This window comes from Schistocerca americana, chromosome 2 (assembly GCF_021461395.2).
Source record: "Schistocerca americana isolate TAMUIC-IGC-003095 chromosome 2, iqSchAmer2.1, whole genome shotgun sequence".
Taxonomy (NCBI): Eukaryota; Metazoa; Arthropoda; class Insecta; order Orthoptera; family Acrididae; genus Schistocerca; species Schistocerca americana.
In genome coordinates this window covers 1,069,756,043-1,069,775,992 of record NC_060120.1, presented here as the reverse complement: position 1 = coordinate 1,069,775,992, position 19,950 = coordinate 1,069,756,043, and positions in this window count along the sequence as shown.

The window sequence follows — 19,950 nt, the reverse complement described above, 5'->3', positions numbered from 1 at the left end:
ATAAGAAGGTCTTAGGTATACTGTAAACCTGAAGTGAAGCATCGGAATCTAAAACTGGACTCACAAGAGAGGTTCCAATCATAGAAAGTTAAGAATGTCAGTCCTCTTGTACATAAGTCGGCATTGTGCCTTTTGTATTAAATTCGGATGCAATTTCTGTGTTTCATCGTCAATAAGAAGGTCCAAGGGATACAGTAAACCTGAAGTGAAGCATCGGAATCTAAAACTGGACTCACAGGAGAGGTTTAAATCAAAGAATGTTAGAGTGTCTGTCCTCTTGTTTTTAAGTCGGCATTATGCCTTTTGTATTAAATTCGGATGCCATTTCTGTGTTTCATCGTTAATAAGAAGGTCCAAGGTATACAATAACATGAAGTGAAGCATCGGAATCTAAAACTCAACTCTCAGGAGAGGTTCAAACCATAGAAAGTTATAGTGTCTGTGTTCTTGTACTTAAGTAGGCATTGTGCTTTTTGTATTAAATTCGGATGCAATTTCTGTGTTTCATCATCAATAAGAAGGTCTTAGGTATACTGTAAACCTGAAGTGAAGCATCGGAATCTAAAACTGGACTCACAAGAGAGGTTCCAATCATAGAAAGTTAAGAGTGTCAGACTTCTTGTACATAAGTCGGCGTTGTGCCTTTTGTATGAAATTCGGATGCAATTTCTGTGTTTCATCGTCAATAAGAAGGTCCAAGGGATACAGTAAACCTGAAGTGAAGCATCGGAATCTAAAACTGGACTCACAAGAGAGGTTCAAATCATAGAAAGTTAGAGTGTCAGTCCGCTTCTACTTAAGTCGGCATTGTGCCTTTTGTATTAAATTCGGATGCAATTTCTGTGTTTCATCGTCAATAAGAAGGTCCAAGGTATACAGTAACCTGAAGTGAAGCGTCGGAATCTAAAACTGGACTCACAGGAGGGGTTCAAATCATAGAAAGTTAGAGTGTCAGTCCTCTAGTACTTAAGTCGGCATTATGCCTTTTGTATTAAATTCGGATGCAATTTCTGTGTTTCATCATCAATAAGAAGGTCTTAGGTATACTGTAAACCTGAAGTTAAGCATCGGAATCTAAAACTGGACTCACAAGAGAGGTTCCAATCATAGTAAGTTAAGAGTGTCAGTTCTCTTGTACATAAGTCGGCATTGTGCCTTTTGTATTAAATTCGGATGCAATTCGTGTGTTTCATCGTGAATAAGAATGTCCAAGGGATACAGTAAACCTGAAGTGAAGATTCGGAATCTAACACTGGACTCACAGGAGAGGTTCAAATCATAGAAAGTTAGGGTGTCAGTCCCCTTGTACTTAAGTCGGCATTGGTACTTTTGTATTAAATTCGGATGCAATTCCTGTGTTTCATCGTGATGAAGAAGGTCCAAGGGATACAGTAAACCTGAAGTGAAGATTCGCAATCTAACACTGGACTCACAGGAGAGGTTCAAATCACAGAAAGTTAGAGTGTCAGTCCTCTTGTACTTAAGACGTCATGGTGCCTTATGTATTAAATTCGGATGCAATTTCTGTGCTTCATTGTTAATAAGAAGGTCCAAGGGATACAGTAAACCTGAAGAGAAGCATCGGAATCTAAAACTCAACTCTCAGGAGAGGTTCAAACCATAGAAAGTTATAGTGTCAGTCTTCTTGTACTTAAGTCAGCATTGTGCCTTTTGTATTAAATTCGGATGCAAATTCTGTGTTTCATCATCAATACGAAGGTCCAAGGTATACAGTAATCCTGAAGTGAAACACCGGAATCTAAAACTGGACTCACAGGAGAGGTTCAAATCATAGAAAGTTAGAGTGTCAGTCCCCTTGTACTTAAGTCGGCATTGGTACTTTTGTATTAAATTCGGATGCAATTCCTGTGTTTCATCGTGAATAAGAAGGTCCAAGGGATACAGTAAACCTGAAGTGAAGATTCGGAATCTATCACTGGACTCACAGGAGAGGTTCAAATCACAGTAAGTTAGAGTGTCAGTCCCCTTGTCCTTAAGTCGGCAATGGTACATTTGTATTTAATTCGGATGCAATTCCTTTGTTTCATCGTGAATAAGAAGGTCCAAGGGATACAGTAAACCTGAAGTGAAGATTCGGAATCTAACACTGGACTCACAGGAGAGGTTCAAATCACAGAAAGTTAGAGTGTCAGTCCTCTTGTACTTAAGTCGTCATTGTGCCTTTTGTATTAAATTCGGATGCAATTTCTGTGCTTCATCGTCAATAAGAAGTTCCAAGGGATACAGTAAACCTGAAGTGAAGCATCGGAATCAAAAACTGGACTCGCAGGAGAGGTTCAAATCATAGAAAGTTAGAGTGACAGTCCTCTTCTACTTACGTCGGCATTGTGCCTTTTGTATTAAATTCGGATGCAATTCCTGTGTTTCATCGTGAATATGAAGGTCAAAGGGATACAGTAAACCTGAAGTGAAGATTCGGAATCTAACACTGCACTCACAGGAGAGGTTCAAATCACAGAAAGTTAGAGTGTCAGTCCTATTGTACTTAAGTCGGAATTGTGCCTTTTGTATTAAATTCGGATGCAGTTCCTGTGTTTCATCGTCAATAAGAAGGTCCAAGGTATACAGTAAACCTGAAGAGAACCATCGGAATCTAAAACTGGACTCAGAGGAGAGGTACAAATCATAGAAAGTTAGAGTGTCAGTCCTCTTGAACTTAAGTCGGCATTGGGCCTTTTGTATTATATTCGGATGCAATTTCTGTGTTTCATCGTCAATAAGAAGGTCCGAGGGATACAGTAAATCTGAAGTGAAGCATCGGAATCTAAAACTGGACTCACAGGAGAGGTTCAAATCATAGAAAGTTAAAGTGTCTGTCCTCTTGTACTTAAGTCGGCATTGTGCCTTTTGTATTAAATTCGGATGCAAGTTCTGTGCTTCATCGTCAATAAGAAGGTCCAAGGGATACAGAAAGCCTGAAGTGAAGCATCGGAATCTATAACTGGACTCACAGGAGAGGTTCAAATCATAGAAAGTGAGAGTGTCAGTCCTCTTGTACTTAAGTCGGCATTGTGCCTTTTGTATTAAATTCAGATGCAAATTCTGTGTTTGATCATCAATAAGAAGGTCCAAGTTATAAAGTAAACTTGAAGTGAAGCATCGGAATCTAAAACTCAACTCACAGGAGAGGTTCAAATCATAGAAAGTTATAGTGTCAGTCCTCTTGTACTTAAGACGGCATTGTGCCTTTTGTATTAAATTCGGCTGCAATTTCTGTGTCTCATCGTCAATAAGAAGGTCCAAGGTATATAGTAAACCTGAAGTGAAGCATCGGAATCTAAAACTGGACTCACAGGAGAGGTTCAAATCATAGAAAGTTAGAGTTTGACTCCCCTTGTAGTTAAGTCGACATTGTGCCTTTTGTATTGAATTTGGATGCAATTTCTGTGTTTAATCGTCAATAAGAAGGTCCAACGGATACAGTAAACCTGAAGTGAAGCATCGGAATCTGAAACTGGACTCACAGGAGAAGTTTAAATCAAAGAAAGTTAGAGTGTCTGTCCTCTTGTACTTAAGTCGACATTGTGCCTTTTGTATTAAATTCGTATGCAATTTCTGTTTTTGATCACCAATAAGAAGGTCCAACTTATACAGTAAACCTGAACTGAAGCATCGGAATCTAAAACTGGACTCACTGGATAGGTTCAGATCATAGAAAGTGGAAGTGTCTGTCCTCTTGTACATAAGTCGGCATTGTGCCTTTTGTATTAAATTCGTATGCAATTTCTGTTTTTGATCACCAATAAGAAGGTCCAACTTATACAGTAAACCTGAACTGAAGCATCGGAATCAAAAACTCAACTCACAGGAAAGGTTCGAATCATAGAAAGTTAGAGTGTCAGTCCTCTTGTACTTAAGTCGTCATTGTGCCTTTTGTATTAAATTCGGATGCAATTTCTGTGTTTCATCATCAATAAGAAGGTCTTAGGTATACTGTAAACCTGAAGTGAAGCATCGGAATCTAAAACTGGACTCACAAGAGAGGTTCCAATCATAGAAAGTTAAGAGTGTCAGTCCTCTAGTACTTAAGACGGCATTATGCCTTTTGTATTAAATTCGGATGCAATTTCTGTGTTTCATCATCAATAAGAAGGTCTTAGGTATACTGTAAACCTGAAGTTAAGCATCGGAATCTAAAACTGGACTCACAAGAGAGGTTCCAATCATAGTAAGTTAAGAGTGTCAGTTCTCTTGTACATAAGTCGGCATTGTGCCTTTTGTATTAAATTCGGATGCAATTCGTGTGTTTCATCGTGAATAAGAATGTCCAAGGGATACAGTAAACCTGAAGTGAAGATTCGGAATCTAACACTGGACTCATAGGAGAGGTTCAAATCATAGAAAGTTAGGGTGTCAGTCCCCTTGTACTTAAGTCGGCATTGTGCCTTTTGTATTACATTCGGATGCAATTTCTTTGTTTCTTCGTCAATTAGAAGGTCCAAGGGATACAGTAAACCTGAAGTGAAGCATCGGAATCTAAAACTGGACTCACAAGAGAGGATAAAATCATAGAAAGTTAGAGTGACAGTCCTCTTCTACTTAAGTCGGCATTGTGCCTTTGTATTAAATTCGGATGCAATTTCTGTGTTTCATCGTCAATAAGAAGGTCCAAGGTATACAGTAAACCTGAAGTGATGCATCGGAATCTAAAACTGGACTCTCAGGAGAGGTTCAAATCATAGAAAGTTATAGTGTCAGTCCTCTAGTACTTATATCGGCATTGTGCCTTTTGTATTAATTTCGGATGCAATTTCTGTGTTTCATCATCAATAAGAAGGTCTTAGGTATACTGTAAACCTGAAGTGAAGCATCGGAATCTAAAACTGGACTCACAAGAGAGGTTCCAATCATAGAAAGTTAAGAATGTCAGTCCTCTTGTACATAAGTTGGCATTGTGCCTTTTGTATTAAATTCGGATGCAATTTCTGTGTTTCATCGTCAATAAGAAGGTCCAAGGGATACAGTAAACCTGAAGTGAAGCATCGGAATCTAAAACTGGACTCACAGGAGAGGTTTAAATCAAAGAATGTTAGAGTGTCTGTCCTCTTGTTTTTAAGTCGGCATTATGCCTTTTGTATTAAATTCGGATGCAATTTCTGTGTTTCATCGTTAATAAGAAGGTCCAAGGTATACAATAACCTGAAGTGAAGCATCGGAATCTAAAACTCAACTCTCAGGAGAGGTTCAAACCATAGAAAGTTATAGTGTCAGTGTTCTTGTACTTAAGTCAGCATTGTGCCTTTTGTATTAAATTCGGATGCAATTTCTGTGTTTCATCGTCAATACGAAGGTCCAAGGTATACAGTAAACCTGAAGTGAAACACCGGAATCTAAAACTGGACTCACAGTAGAGGTTCAAATCATAGAAAGTTAGAGTGTCAGTCCTCTAGTACTAAAGTCGGCATTGTGCCTTTTGTATTAAATTCGGATGCAATTTCTGTGTTTCATCATCAATAAGAAGGTCTTAGGTATACTGTAAACCTGAAGTGAAGCATCGGAATCTAAAACTGGACTCACAAGAGAGGTTCCAATCATAGAAAGTTAATAGTGTCAGACTTCTTGTACATAAGTCGGCGTTGTGCCTTTTGTATGAAATTCGGATGCAATTTCTGTGTTTCATCGTCAATAAGAAGGTCCAAGGGATACAGTAAACCTGAAGTGAAGCATCGGAATCTAAAACTGGACTCACAAGAGAGGTTCAAATCATAGAAAGTTAGAGTGTCAGTCCGCTTCTACTTAAGTCGGCATTGTGCCTTTTGTATTAAATTCGGATGCAATTTCTGTGTTTCATCGTCAATAAGAAGGTCCAAGGTATACAGTAACCTGAAGTGAAGCGTCGGAATCTAAAACTGGACTCACAGGAGGGGTTCAAATCATAGAAAGTTAGAGTGTCAGTCCTCTAGTACTTAAGTCGGCATTATGCCTTTTGTATTAAATTCGGATGCAATTTCTGTGTTTCATCATCAATAAGAAGGTCTTAGGTATACTGTAAACCTGAAGTTAAGCATCGGAATCTAAAACTGGACTCACAAGAGAGGTTCCAATCATAGTAAGTTAAGAGTGTCAGTTCTCTTGTACATAAGTCGGCATTGTGCCTTTTGTATTAAATTCGGATGCAATTCGTGTGTTTCATCGTGAATAAGAATGTCCAAGGGATACAGTAAACCTGAAGTGAAGATTCGGAATCTAACACTGGACTCACAGGAGAGGTTCAAATCATAGAAAGTTAGGGTGTCAGTCCCCTTGTACTTAAGTCGGCATTGGTACTTTTGTATTAAATTCGGATGCAATTCCTGTGTTTCATCGTGATGAAGAAGGTCCAAGGGATACAGTAAACCTGAAGTGAAGATTCGCAATATAACACTGGACTCACAGGAGAGGTTCAAATCACAGAAAGTTAGAGTGTCAGTCCTCTTGTACTTAAGACGTCATGGTGCCTTATGTATTAAATTCGGAAGCAATTTCTGTGCTTCATTGTTAATAAGAAGGTCCAAGGGATACAGTAAACCTGAAGTGAAGCATCGGAATCTAAAAGTCAACTCTCAGGAGAGGTTCAAACCATAGAAAGTTATAGTGTCAGTCTTCTTGTACTTAAGTCAGCATTGTGCCTTTTGTATTAAATTCGGATGCAAATTCTGTGTTTCATCATCAATACGAAGGTCCAAGGTATACAGTAATCCTGAAGTGAAACACCGGAATCTAAAACTGGACTCACAGGAGAGGTTCAAATCATAGAAAGTTAGAGTGTCAGTCCCCTTGTACTTAAGTCGGCATTGGTACTTTTGTATTAAATTCGGATGCAATTCCTGTGTTTCATCGTGAATAAGAAGGTCCAAGGGATACAGTAAACCTGAAGTGAAGATTCGGAATCTAACACTGGACTCACAGGAGAGGTTCAAATCACAGAAAGTTAGAGTGTCAGTCCCCTTGTCCTTAAGTCGGCAATGGTACTTTTGTATTTAATTCGGATGCAAATCCTTTGTTTCATCGTGAATAAGAAGGTCCAAGGGATACAGTAAACCTGAAGTGAAGATTCGGAATCTAACACTGGACTCACAGGAGAGGTTCAAATCACAGAAAGTTAGAGTGTCAGTCCTCTTGTACTTAAGTCGTCATTGTGCCTTTTGTATTAAATTCGGATGCAATTTCTGTGCTTCATCGTCAATAAGAAGGTCCAAGGGATACAGTAAACCTGAAGTGAAGCATCGGAATCAAAAACTGGACTCGCAGGAGAGGTTCAAATCATAGAAAGTTAGAGTGACAGTCCTCTTCTACTTACGTCGGCATTGTGCCTTTTGTATTAAATTCGGATGCAATTCCTGTGTTTCATCGTGAATATGAAGGTCAAAGGGATACAGTAAACCTGAAGTTAAGATTCGGAATCTAACACTGCACTCACAGGAGAGGTTCAAATCACAGAAAGTTAGAGTGTCAGTCATATTGTACTTAAGTCGGAATTGTGCCTTTTGTATTAAATTCGGATGCAGTTCCTGTGTTTCATCGTCAATAAGAAGGTCCAAGGTATACAGTAAACCTGAAGAGAACCATCGGAATCTAAAACTGGACTCAGAGGAGAGGTTCAAATCATAGAAAGTTAGAGTGTCAGTCCTCTTGAACTTAAGTCGGCATTGGGCCTTTTGTATTATATTCGGATGCAATTTCTGTGTTTCATCGTCAATAAGAAGGTCCGAGGGATACAGTAAATCTGAAGTGAAGCGTCGGAATCTAAAACTGGACTCACAGGAGAGGTTCAAATCATAGAAAGTTAGAGTGTCTGTCCTCTTGTACTTAAGTCGGCATTGTGCCTTTTGTATTAAATTCGGATGCAAGTTCTGTGCTTCATCGTCAATAAGAAGGTCCAAGGGATACAGAAAGCCTGAAGTGAAGCATCGGAATCTATAACTGGACTCACAGGAGAGGTTCAAATCATAGAAAGTGAGAGTGTCAGTCCTCTTGTACTTAAGTCGGCATTGTGCCTTTTGTATTAAATTCAGATGCAAATTCTGTGTTTGATCATCAATAAGAAGGTCCAAGTTATAAAGTAAACTTGAAGTGAAGCATCGGAATCTAAAACTCAACTCACAGGAGAGGTTCAAATCATAGAAAGTTATAGTGTCAGTCCTCTTGTACTTAAGTCGGCATTGTGCCTTTTGTATTAAATTCGGCTGCAATTTCTGTGTCTCATCGTCAATAAGAAGGTCCAAGGTATATAGTAAACCTGAAACGAAGCATCGGAATCTAAAACTGGACTCACAGGAGAGGTTCAAATCATAGAAAGTTAGAGTTTGACTCCCCTTGTAGTTAAGTCGACATTGTGCCTTTTGTATTGAATTTGGATGCAATTTCTGTGTTTAATCGTCAATAAGAAGGTCCAACGGATACAGTAAACCTGAAGTGAAGCATCGGAATCTGAAACTGGACTCACAGGAGAAGTTTAAATCAAAGAAAGTTAGAGTGTCTGTCCTCTTGTACTTAAGTCGACATTGTGCCATTTGTATTAAATTCGTATGCAATTTCTGTTTTTGATCACCAATAAGAAGGTCCAACTTATACAGTAAACCTGAACTGAAGCATCGGAATCTAAAACTGGACTCACTGGATAGGTTCAGATCATAGAAAGTGGAAGTGTCAGTCCTCTTGTACATAAGTCGGCATTGTGCCTTTTGTATTAAATTCGTATGCAATTTCTGTTTTTGATCACCAATAAGAAGGTCCAACTTATACAGTAAACCTGAACTGAAGCATCGGAATCAAAAACTCAACTCACAGGAAAGGTTCGAATCATAGAAAGTTAGAGTGTCAGTCCTCTTGTACTTAAGTCGTCATTGTGCCTTTTGTATTAAATTCGGATGAAATTTCTGTGTTTCATCATCAATAAGAAGGTCTTAGGTATACTGTAAACCTGAAGTGAAGCATCGGAATCTGAAACTGGACTCACAGGAGAGGTTCAAATCATGGAAAGTTAGAGTGTCAGTCCTCTAGTACTTATGTCGGCATTGTGCCTTTTGTATTAAATTCGGATGCAATTTCTGTGTTTCATCATCATTAAGAAGGTCTTAGGTATACTGTAAACCTGAAGTGAAGCATCGGAATCTAAAACTGGACTCACAAGAGAGGTTCCAATCATAGAAAGTTAAGAGTGTCAGTCCTCTTGTACATCAGTCAGCATTGTGCCTTTTGTATTAAATTCGGATGCAATTTCTGTGTTTCATCGTCAATAAGAAGGTCCAAGTGATACAGTAAACCTGAAGTGAAGCATCGGAATCTAAAACTGGACTCACAGGAGAGGTTTAAATCAAAGAATGTTACAGTGTCTGTCCTCTTGTACATAAGTCGGCATTGTGCCTTTTGTATTAAATTCGGATGCAATTTCTGTGTTTGATCATCAATAAGAAGGTCCAATGTATTCAGTAAACCTGAAGTGAAGCGTCGGAATCTAAAACTGGACTCACAGGAGAGGTTCAAATCATAGAAAGTTAGAGTGTCAGTCCTCTAGTACTTATGTCGGCATTGTGCCTTTTGTATTAAATTCGGATGCAATTTCTGTGTTTCATCATCAATAAGAAGGTCTTAGGTATACTGTAAACCTGAAGTGAAGCATCGGAATCTAAAACTGGACTCACAAGAGAGGTTCCAATCATAGAAAGTTAAGAGTGTCAGTCCTCTTGTACATAAGTCGGCATTGTGCCTTTTGTATTAAATTCGGATGCAATTCGTGTGTTTCATCGTGAATAAGACGGTCCAAGGGATACAGTAAATTCTGAAGTGAAGATTCGGAATCTAACACTGGACTCACAGGAGAGGTTCAAATCATAGAAAGTTAGGGTGTCAGACCCCTTGTACTTAAGTCGGCATTGGTACTTTTGCATTAAATTCGGATGCAATTCCTGTGTTTCATCGTGAATAAGAAGGTCCAAGGGATACAGTAAACCTGAAATGAAGATTCGGAATCTAACACTGGACTCACAGGAGAGGTTCAAATTACAGAAAGTTAGAGTGTCAGACCTCTTGTACTTAAGTCGTCATTGTGCCTTTTGTATTAAATTCGGATGCAATTTCTGAGCTTCATCGTTAATACGAAGGTCAAGGTATACAGTAAACCTGAAGTGAAGCATCGGAATCTAAAACTCAACTCTCAGGAGAGGTTCAAACCATAGAAAGTTATAGTGTCAGTCTTCTTGTACTTAAGTCAGCATTGTGCCTTTTGTATTGAATTCGGATGCAAATTCTGTGTTTCATCATCAATACGAAGGTCCAAGGTTTACAGTAAACCTGAAGTGAAACACCGGAATCTAAAACTGGACTCACAGGAGAGGTTCAAATCATAGAAAGTTAGAGTGTCAGTCATCTTGTACTTAAGTCGGCATTGATACTTTTGTATTAAATTCGGATGCAATTCCTGTGTTTCATCGTGAATAAGAAGGTCCAAGGGATACAGTAAACCTGAAGTGAAGATTCGGAATCTAACACTGGACTCACAGGAGAGGTTCAAATCACAGAAAGTTAGAGTGTCAGTCCCCTTGTACTTAAGTCGGCATTGGTACTTTTGTATTAAATTCGGATGCAATTCCTGTGTTTCATCGTGAATAAGAAGGTCCAAGGGATACAGTAAACCTGAAGTGAAGATTCGGAATCTAACACTGGACTCACAGTAGAGGTTCATATCACAGAAAGTTAGAGTGTCAGTCCTCTTGTACTTAAGTCGTCATAGTGCCTTTTGTATTAAATTCGGATGCAATTTCTGTGCTTCATCGTCAATAAGAAGGTCCAAGGGATACAGTAAACCTGAAGTGAAGCATCGGAATCTAAAACTGGACTCAAAGGAGAGGTTCAAATCATAGAAAGTTAGAGTGACAGTCCTCTTCTACTTACGTCGGCATTGTGCCTTTTGTATTAAATTCGGATGCAATTCCTGTGTTTCATCGTGAATATGAAGGTCAAAGGTATACAGTAAACCTGAAGTGAAGATTCGGAATCTAACACTGCACTCACAGGAGAGGTTCAAATCACAGGAAGTTAGCGTGTCAGTCCTATTGTACTTAAGTCGGAATTGTGCCTTTTGTATTAAATTCGGATGCAGTTCCTGTGTTTCATCGTCAATAAGAAGGTCCAAGGTATACAGTAAACCTGAAGAGAAGCATCGGAATCTAAAACTGGACTCAGAGGAGAGGTTCAAATCATAGAAGGTGAGAGTGTCAGTCCTCTTGAACTTAAGTCGGCATTGGGCCTTTTGTATTATATTCGGATGCAATTTCTGTGTTTCATCGTCAATAAGAAGGTCCAAGGGATACAGTAAACCTGAAGTGAAGCATCGGAATCTAAAACTGGACTCACAGGAGAGATTCTAATCATAGAAAGTTAAAGTGTCTGTCCTCTTGTACTTAAGTCGGCATTGTGCCTTTTGTATTAAATTCGGATGCAATTTCTGTGCTTCATCGTCAATACGAAGGTCCAAGGGATACAAGAAGCCTGAAGTGAAGCATCGGAATCTATAACTGGACTCACAGGAGAGGTTCAAATCATAGAAAGTTATAGTGTCAGTCCTCTTGTACTTAAGTCGGCATTGTGCCTTTTGTGTTAAATCCGGATGCAATTTCTGTGTTTCATCGTCAATAAGAAAGTCCAAGGTATATAGTAAACCTGAAGTGAAGCATCGGAATCTAAAACTGGACTCACAGGAAAGGTTCAAATCATAGAAAGTCAGAGTGTGACTCCCCTTGTATTTAAGTCGACATTGTGCCTTTTGTATTGAATTCGGATGCAATTTCTGTGTTTCATCGTCAATAAGAAGGTCCAACGGATACAGTAAACCTGAAGTGAAGCATCGGAATCTAAAACTGGACTCACAGGAGAAGTTTAAATCAAAGAAAGTTAGAGTGTCTGTCCTCTTGTACTTAAGTCGGCATTGTGCCTTTTGTATTAAATTCGGATGCAATTTCTGTGTTTCATCGACAATAAGAAGGGCCAAGGTATTCAGTAAACCAGAAGAGAAGCATCGGAATCTAAAACTGGACTCAGAGGAGAGGTTCAAATCATAGAAGGTGAGAGTGTCAGTCATCTTGTACTTAAGTCGGCATTGTGGCTTTTGTATTAAATTCGGATGCAATTTCTGTCTTTCATCGTCAATAAGAAGGTCCGAGGTATACAGTAAACCAGAAGTGAAACATCGGAATCTAAAACTGGACTCACAGGAGTGGTTCAAATCATAGAAAGTTAGTGTGTCAGTCCCCTTGTACTTAAGTCGGCATTGTGAGTTTTGAATTAAATTCGGATGCAATTTCTGTGTTTCATCGTCAATAAGATGGTCCAAGGTATACAGTAAACCTGAAGTGAAGCATCGCAATCTAAAACTGGACTCACAGGAGAGGTTCAAATCACAGAAAGTTAGAGTGTCAGTCCTCTTGTGCTTAAGTCTTCATTGTGCCTTTTGTATTAAATTCGGATGCAATTTCTGTATTTCATCGTCAATAAGTAGGTCCAAGGTATACAGTAAACCTGAAGTGAAGCATCGGAATCTAAAACTGGACTCACAGGAGAGGTTTAATTAAAAGAGAGTTAGAGTGTCTGTCCTCTTGTACTTATGTCGGCATTGAGCTTTTTGTATTACATTCGGATGCAATTTCTGTGTTTCATCGTCAATAAGAAGGTCCAAGGGATACAGAAAACCTGAAGTGAACCATCGGAATCTAAAACTGGACTCACAGGAGAAGTTTAAAACAAAGAAAGTTAGAGTGTCCGTCCTCTTGTACTTAAGTCGTCATTGTGACTTTTTTATTAAATTCGGATGCAATTTCTGTGTTTCATCGTCAATAAGAAAGTCCAAGGTATACAGTAAACCTGAAGTGAAGCATCTCTATCTAAAACTTTACTCACAGGAGAGGTTCAAATCATAGAAAGTTAGAGTGTCAGTCCTCTTGTACTTAAGTCCTCATTGTGCCTTTTGTATAAAATTCGGATGCAATTTCTGTGTTTCATCGTCAATAAGAAGGTCTTAGATATACTGTAAACCTGAAGAAAAGCATCGGAATCTAAAACTGGACTCACAGGAGAGGTTCCAATCATAGAAAGTTAGAGTGTCAGTCCTCTTGTACTTAAGTCCGCATTGTGGCTTTTGTATTAAATTCGGATGCAATCTCTGTGTTTCATCGTCAATAAGAAGGTCCAAGGGATACAGTAAACCTGAAGTGAAGCATCGGAATCTAAAACTGGACTCACAGGAGAGGTTCAAATCATAGAAAGTGAGAGTGTCAGTCCTCTCGTACTTATGTCGGCATTGTGCCTTTCGTATTAAATTCGGATGTATTATCTTTTTCATCGTCAATAAGAAGGTCCAAGGTATATAGTAAACCTGAAGTGAGGCATCGGAATCTAAAACTGGACTCACAGGAGAGGTTGAAATCACAGAAAGTTAGAGTGTCAGTCCTCTAGTACCTAAGTCGGCATTGTGCCTTTTGTATTAAATTCGGATGCAATTTCTGTGTTTCATCATCAATAAGAAGGTCTTAGGTATACTGTAAACCTGAAGTGAAGCATCGGAATCTAAAACTGGACTCACAAGAGAGGTTCCAATCATAGAAAGTGAAGATTGTCAGTCCTCTTGTACATAAGTCGGCATTGTGCCTTTTGTATTAAATTCGGATGCAATATCAGTGTTTCATCGTCAATAAGAAGGTCCAAGAGATACAGTAAACCTGAAGTGAAGCATCGGAATCTAAAACTGGACTCACAGGAGAGGTTTAAATCAAAGAATGTTAAAGTGTCTGTCCTCCTGTACTTAAGTCGGCATTGTGCCTTTTCTATTAAATTCAGATGCAATTTCTGTGTTTCATCGTCAATAAGAAGGTCCAAGGTATACAGTAAACCTGAAGTGAAGCATTGGAATCTAAATCTGGACTCACAGGAGGGTTTCAAATCATAGAAAGTGAGAGTGTCAGTCCTCTTGTACTTAAGTCGGCATTGTGCCTTTTGTATTAAATTCGGATGCAATTTCTGTGTTTGATCATCAATAAAAAGGTCCAAGGTATACAGTAAACCTGAAGTGAAGCATCGGAATCTAAAACTCAACTCTCAGGAGAGGTTCAAACCATAGAAAGTTATAGTGTCAGTCTTCTTGTACTTAAATCAGCATTTTGCCTTTTGTATTAAATTCGGATGCAATTTCTGTGTTTCATCGTCAATACGAAGGCCCAAGGTATACAGTAAACCTGAAGTGAAACACCGGAATGTAAAACTGGACTCACAGGAGAGGTTCAAATCATAGAAAGTTAGAGTGTCAGTCCCCTTGTACTTAAGTCGGCATTGGTACTTTTGTATCAAAGTCGGATGCAATTCCTGTGTTTCATCGTGAGTAAGAAGGTCCAAGGGATACAGTAAACCTTAAGTCAAGATTCGGAATCTAACACTGGAATCACAGGAGAAGTTCAAATCACAGAAAATTAGAGTGTCAGTCCTCTTGTACTTAAGTCGTCATTGTGCCTTTTGTATTAAATTCGGATGCATATTCTGTGCTTCATCGTCAATAAGAAGGTCCAATGGATACAGTGAACCTGAAGTGAAGCATCGGAATCTAAAACTGGACTCACAGGAGAGGTTCAAATCATAGAAATTGAGAGTGTCAGTCCTCTTGTACTTAAGTCGGCATTGTGCCTTTTGTATTAAATTCAGATGCAAATTCTGTGTTTGATCATCAAAAAGAGGGTCCAAGTTATACAGTAAACTTGAAGTGAAGCATCGGAATCTAAAACTCAACTCACAGGAGAGGTTCAAATCATAGAAAGTTATAGTGTCAGTCCTCTTGTACTTAAGTCGGCATTGTGCCATTTGTATTAAATTCGGATGCAATTTCTGTGTTTCATCGTCAATAAGAAGGTACAAGGTATATAGTAAACCTGAAGTGAAGCATCGGAATCTAAAACTGGACTCAAAGGAGAGGTTCAAATCATAGAAAGTTAGAGTGTCACTCCCCTTGTACTTAAGTCGACATTGTGCCTTTTGTATTAAATTCGGATGCAATTTCTGTGTTTCATCGTCAATAAGAAGGTCCAACGGATATAGTAAACCTGAAGTAAAGCATCGAAATCTAAAACTTGACTCATAGGAGAAGTTTAAATCAAAGAAAGTTAGAGTGTCTGTCCTCTTGTACATAAGTCGGCATTGTGCCTTTTGTATTAAATTCGGATGGAATTTCTGTGTTTCATCGACAATAAGAAGGGCCAAGGTATACAGGAAACCAGAAGTGAAGCATCGGAATCTAAAACTGGACTCACAGGAGACGTTCCAATCATAGATAGTTAGAGTGTCAGTCCTCTTGTACTTAAGTCTGCATTGTGACTTTTGTATTAAATTCGGATGCATTTTCTGTCTTTCATCGTCAGTAAGAAAATCCGAGGTATACAGTAAACCAGAAGTGAAACATCGGAATCTAAAACTGGACTCACAGGAGAGGTTCAAATCATAGAAAGTTAGTGTGTCAGTCCCCTTGTACTTAAGTCGGCATTGTGACTTTTGTATTAAATTCGGATGCAATTTCTGTGTTTCATCGTCAATAAGATGGTCCAAGGGATACAGTAAACCTGAAGTGAAGCATCGGAATCTAAAACTGGACTCAAAGGAGAGTTTCAAATCGTATAAAGTTAGAGTGTCAGTCCAATTGTACTTAAGTCGGCATTGTGCCTTTTGTATTAAATTCGGATGCTATTCCTGTGTTTGATCATCAATAAGAAGGTCCAAGGTATACAGTAAACCTGAAGTGAAGCATTGGAATCTAAAATTGGACTCACAGGAGGGGTTCAAATCACAGAAAGTTAGAGTGTCTGTCTTCTTGTACTTACGTCGGCATTGTGCCTTTTGTATTAACTTCGGATGCAATTTCTGTGTTTCATCGTGAATAAGAAAGTTCAAGGGATACAGTAAACCTGAAGTGAAGCATCGGAATCTAAAACTGGACTCACAGGAGAGTTTCAAGTCGTATAAAGTTAGAGTGTCAGTCCTATTGTACTTAAATCGGCATTGTGCCTTTTGTATTAAATTCGGATGCTATTCCTGTGTTTGATCATCAATAGGAAGGTCCAAGGTATACAGTAAACCTGAAGTGAAGCATCGGAATCTAAAATTGGACTCACAGGAGAGGTTCAAATCACAGAAAGTTAGAGTGTCAGTCTACTTGTACTTACGTCGGCATTGTGCCTTTTGTATTAACTTCGGATGCAATTTCTGTGTTTCATCGTGAATAAGAAAGTTCAAGGGATACAGTAAACCTGAAGTGAAGCATCGGAATCTAAAACTGGTCTCACAGGAGAGGTTCAAATCATAGATAGTTAGTGTGTCAGTCCTCTTGTACTTAAGTCGGCATTGTGCCTTTTGTATTAAATTCGGATTCAATTTCTGTGTTTCATTGTCAATAAGAAGGTCAAAGGTATACAGTAAACCTGAAGTGAAGCTTCGGAATCTGAAACCGGACTCACAGGAGCTGTTCAAATCATAGTAAGTTAGAGTGTCACTCCTCTTTTACTTAAGTCGACATTGTGCCTGTTGTATTAAATTCGGATGCAATTTCTGTGTTTCTTCGTCAATAAGAAGGTCCAAGGGATACAGTAAACCTGAAGTGAAGCATCGGAATCTAAAACTGGACCCACAGGAGAAGTTTAAATCAAAGAAAATTAGAGTGTCTGCCCTCTTGTACTTAAGTCGGCATTGTGCCTGTTGTATTAAATTCGGATGTAATTTCTGTGTTTCATCGTCAATAAGAAGGTCTAAGGGATACAGAAAACCTGAAGTGGAGCATCGGAATCTAAAACTGGACTCACAGGAGAAGTTTAAAACAAAGAAAGTTAGAGTGTCTGTCCTCTTGTACTTAAGTCGTCATTGTGACTTTTGTATTAAATGGATGCAATTTCTGTGTTTCATCGTCAATAAGAAGGTCCAAGGTATACAGTAAACCTGAAGTGAAGCATCTGAATCTAAAACTGGACTCACAGGATATTTTCAATTCATAGAAAGTTATAGTGTCAGTCCTCTTGTTCTTAAGTCGGCATTGTGCCTTGTGTATTATATTCGGATTGCAATTTCTGTGTTTCATCGTCAATAAGAAGGTCTTAGGTATACTGTAAACCTGAAGTAAAGCATCGGAATCTAAAACTGGACTCACAGGAGAGGTTCCAATCATAGAAAGTTAGAGTGTCAGTCCTCTTGTACTTAAGTGGGCATTGTGGCTTTTGTATTAAATTCGGACGCAATTTCTGTGTTTCATCGTCAATAAGAAGTGAATAAACCTGAAGTGAAGCATCGGAATCTAAAACTGGACTCACAGGAGAGGTTCAAATCATAGAAAGTGAGAGTGTCAGTCCTCTCGTACTTAAGTCGGCATTGTGCCTTCTGTATTAAATTCGGATGCGATTTCTGTGTTTGATCATCAATAAGAAGGTCCAAGTTATACAGTAAACCTGAAGTGAAGCATCGTAATCTAAAACACAGCTCACAGGAGAGGTTCAAATCACAGAAAGTTATAGTGTCAGTCCCCTTGTACTCAAGTCGGCATTGTGCCTATTGTATTAAATTCGGATGTATTTTCTTTTTCATCGTCAATAAGAAGGGCCAAGGTATATAGTAAACCTGAAATGAGGCATCGGAATCTAAAACTGGACTCACAGTAGAGGTTCCAATCATAGAAAGTTAGAGTGTCAGTCCTCTTGAACTTATGTCGGCATTAAGCCTTTTGTATTAAATTCGGAAGCAATTTCTGTGTTTCATCGTCAATTTGAAGGTCCAAGGGATACAGTAAACCTGAAGTGAATCATCGGAATCTAAAACTGGACTCGCAGGAGAGGTTCAAATCATAGAAAGTGAGAGTGTCAGTCCTCTTGTACATAAGTCGGCATTGTGCATTTTGTATTAAATTCGGATGCAATTTCTGTGTTTGATCATCAATAAGAAGGTCCAAGTTATACAGTAAACCTGAAGTTAAGGATCTGAATCAAAAACTCAACTCACAGGTGAGGTTGAAATCATAGAAAGTTATAGTGTCAGTCCTCTTGTACTTAAGTCGGCATTGTGCCTTTTGTATTAAATTCGGATGCAATTTCTGTGTTTCATCGTCAATAAGAAGGTCCTAGGTATATAGTATACCTGAAGAGAAGCATCGGAATCTAAAACTGGACTCACAGGAGAAGTTCAAATCATAGAAAATTAGAGTGTCACTCCCCCTGTACTTAAGTCGACATTGTGCCTATTGTATTAAATTCGAATGCAATTTCTGTGTTTCATCGTCAATAAGAAGGACCAAGGGATACAGTAAACCTGAAGTGAAGCATCGGAATCTAAAACTGGACTCACAGGAGAAGTTTAAATCAAAGAAAGTTAGAGTGTCTGTCCTCTTGTACTTAAGTCTGCATTGTGACTTTTGTACTAAATTCGGATGCGATTTCTGTGTTTCATCGACAATAAGAAGGGCCAAGGTATACAGTAAACCTGAAGTGAAGCATCGGAATCTAAAACTGGACTTACAGGAGACGTTCCAATCATAGATAGTTAGAGTGTCAGTCCTCTTGTACTTAAGTCGGCATTGTGACTTTTGTATTAAATTCGGATGCAATTCCTATGTTTCATCGTCAATAAGAAGGTCCAAGGTATACAGTAAAACTGAAGAGAAGCATCGGAATCCAAAACTGGACTCACAGGAGTGGTTCACATCATAGAAATTTAGAGTGTCTGTCCTCTTGTACTTATGTCGGCATTGTGCCCCTTTGTATTAAATTCGGATGCAATTTTTGTGTTTCATCGTCAATAAGATGGTCCAAGCTATACAGTAAACCTGAAGAGAAGCATCGGAATCTAAAACTGAACTCACAGGAGAGGTTCAAATAATAGAAAGTTAGAGTGTCAGTCCTCTTCTATTTTCGTCGGTATTGTGCCTTTTGTATTAAATTCAGATGCAATTTCTGTGTTTGATCATCAATAAGAAGGTCCAAGGTATACATTAAACCTGATGTGAAGCATCTGAATCTAAAACTCAATTCACAGGAAAGGTTCAAATCATAGAAAATTATAGTGTCAGTCGTCTTCTACTTAAGTCGGCATTGTGCCTTTTGTATTAAATTCGGATACAATTTATGTGTTTCATCGTCAATAAGAAGGTCAAAGGTATATAGTAAACCTGAAGTGAAGCATCGGAATCTAAAACTGGACTCACAGGAGCAATTCAAATCATAGAAAGTTAGTGTGTCACTCCTCTTGTACGTAAGTCGACATTGTGCCTTTTGTATTAAATTCGGATGCAATTTCTGTGTTTCATCGTCAATAAGAAGGTCCAAGGGATACAGTAAACCTAAAGTGAAGCATCGGAATCTAAAACTGGACTCACAGGAGACGTTTAAATCAAAGAAAGTTAGGGTGTCTGTCCTCTTGTACTTAAGTCGGCATTGTGCCTTTTGTATTTAATTCGGATGCAAATTTCGGTGTTTCATCGTCAGTAAGAAGGTCCAAGGTATACAGTAAACCTGATGTGAAGCATCGGAATCTAAAACTGGACTCACAGGAGAGGTTCAATTCATAGAAAGTTATAGTGTCCGTCCTATTGTACTTCAGTCTGCCTTGTGCCTTTTGTAATAAATTCGGATGCAATTTCTGTGTTTCATCGTCAATAAGAAGGTCCAAGGTATACAGTAAACCTAAAGTGAACCATCGGTATCTAAAACTGGACTCACAGGAGAGGTTCAAATCATGGAATGTTAAGGTGTCAGTCTTCTTCTACTTACGTCAGCATTGTGCTTTTTGTATTAATTTCGGATGCAATTTCTGTGTTTCATCGTCAATAAGAAGGTCCAAGGTATACAGTAAACCTGAAGTGAAGCATCGGAATCTAAAACTGGACTCACAGGAGAGGTTCAAATCATAGATAGTTATAGTGTCAGTCCTCTTGTAGTTAAGTCGGCA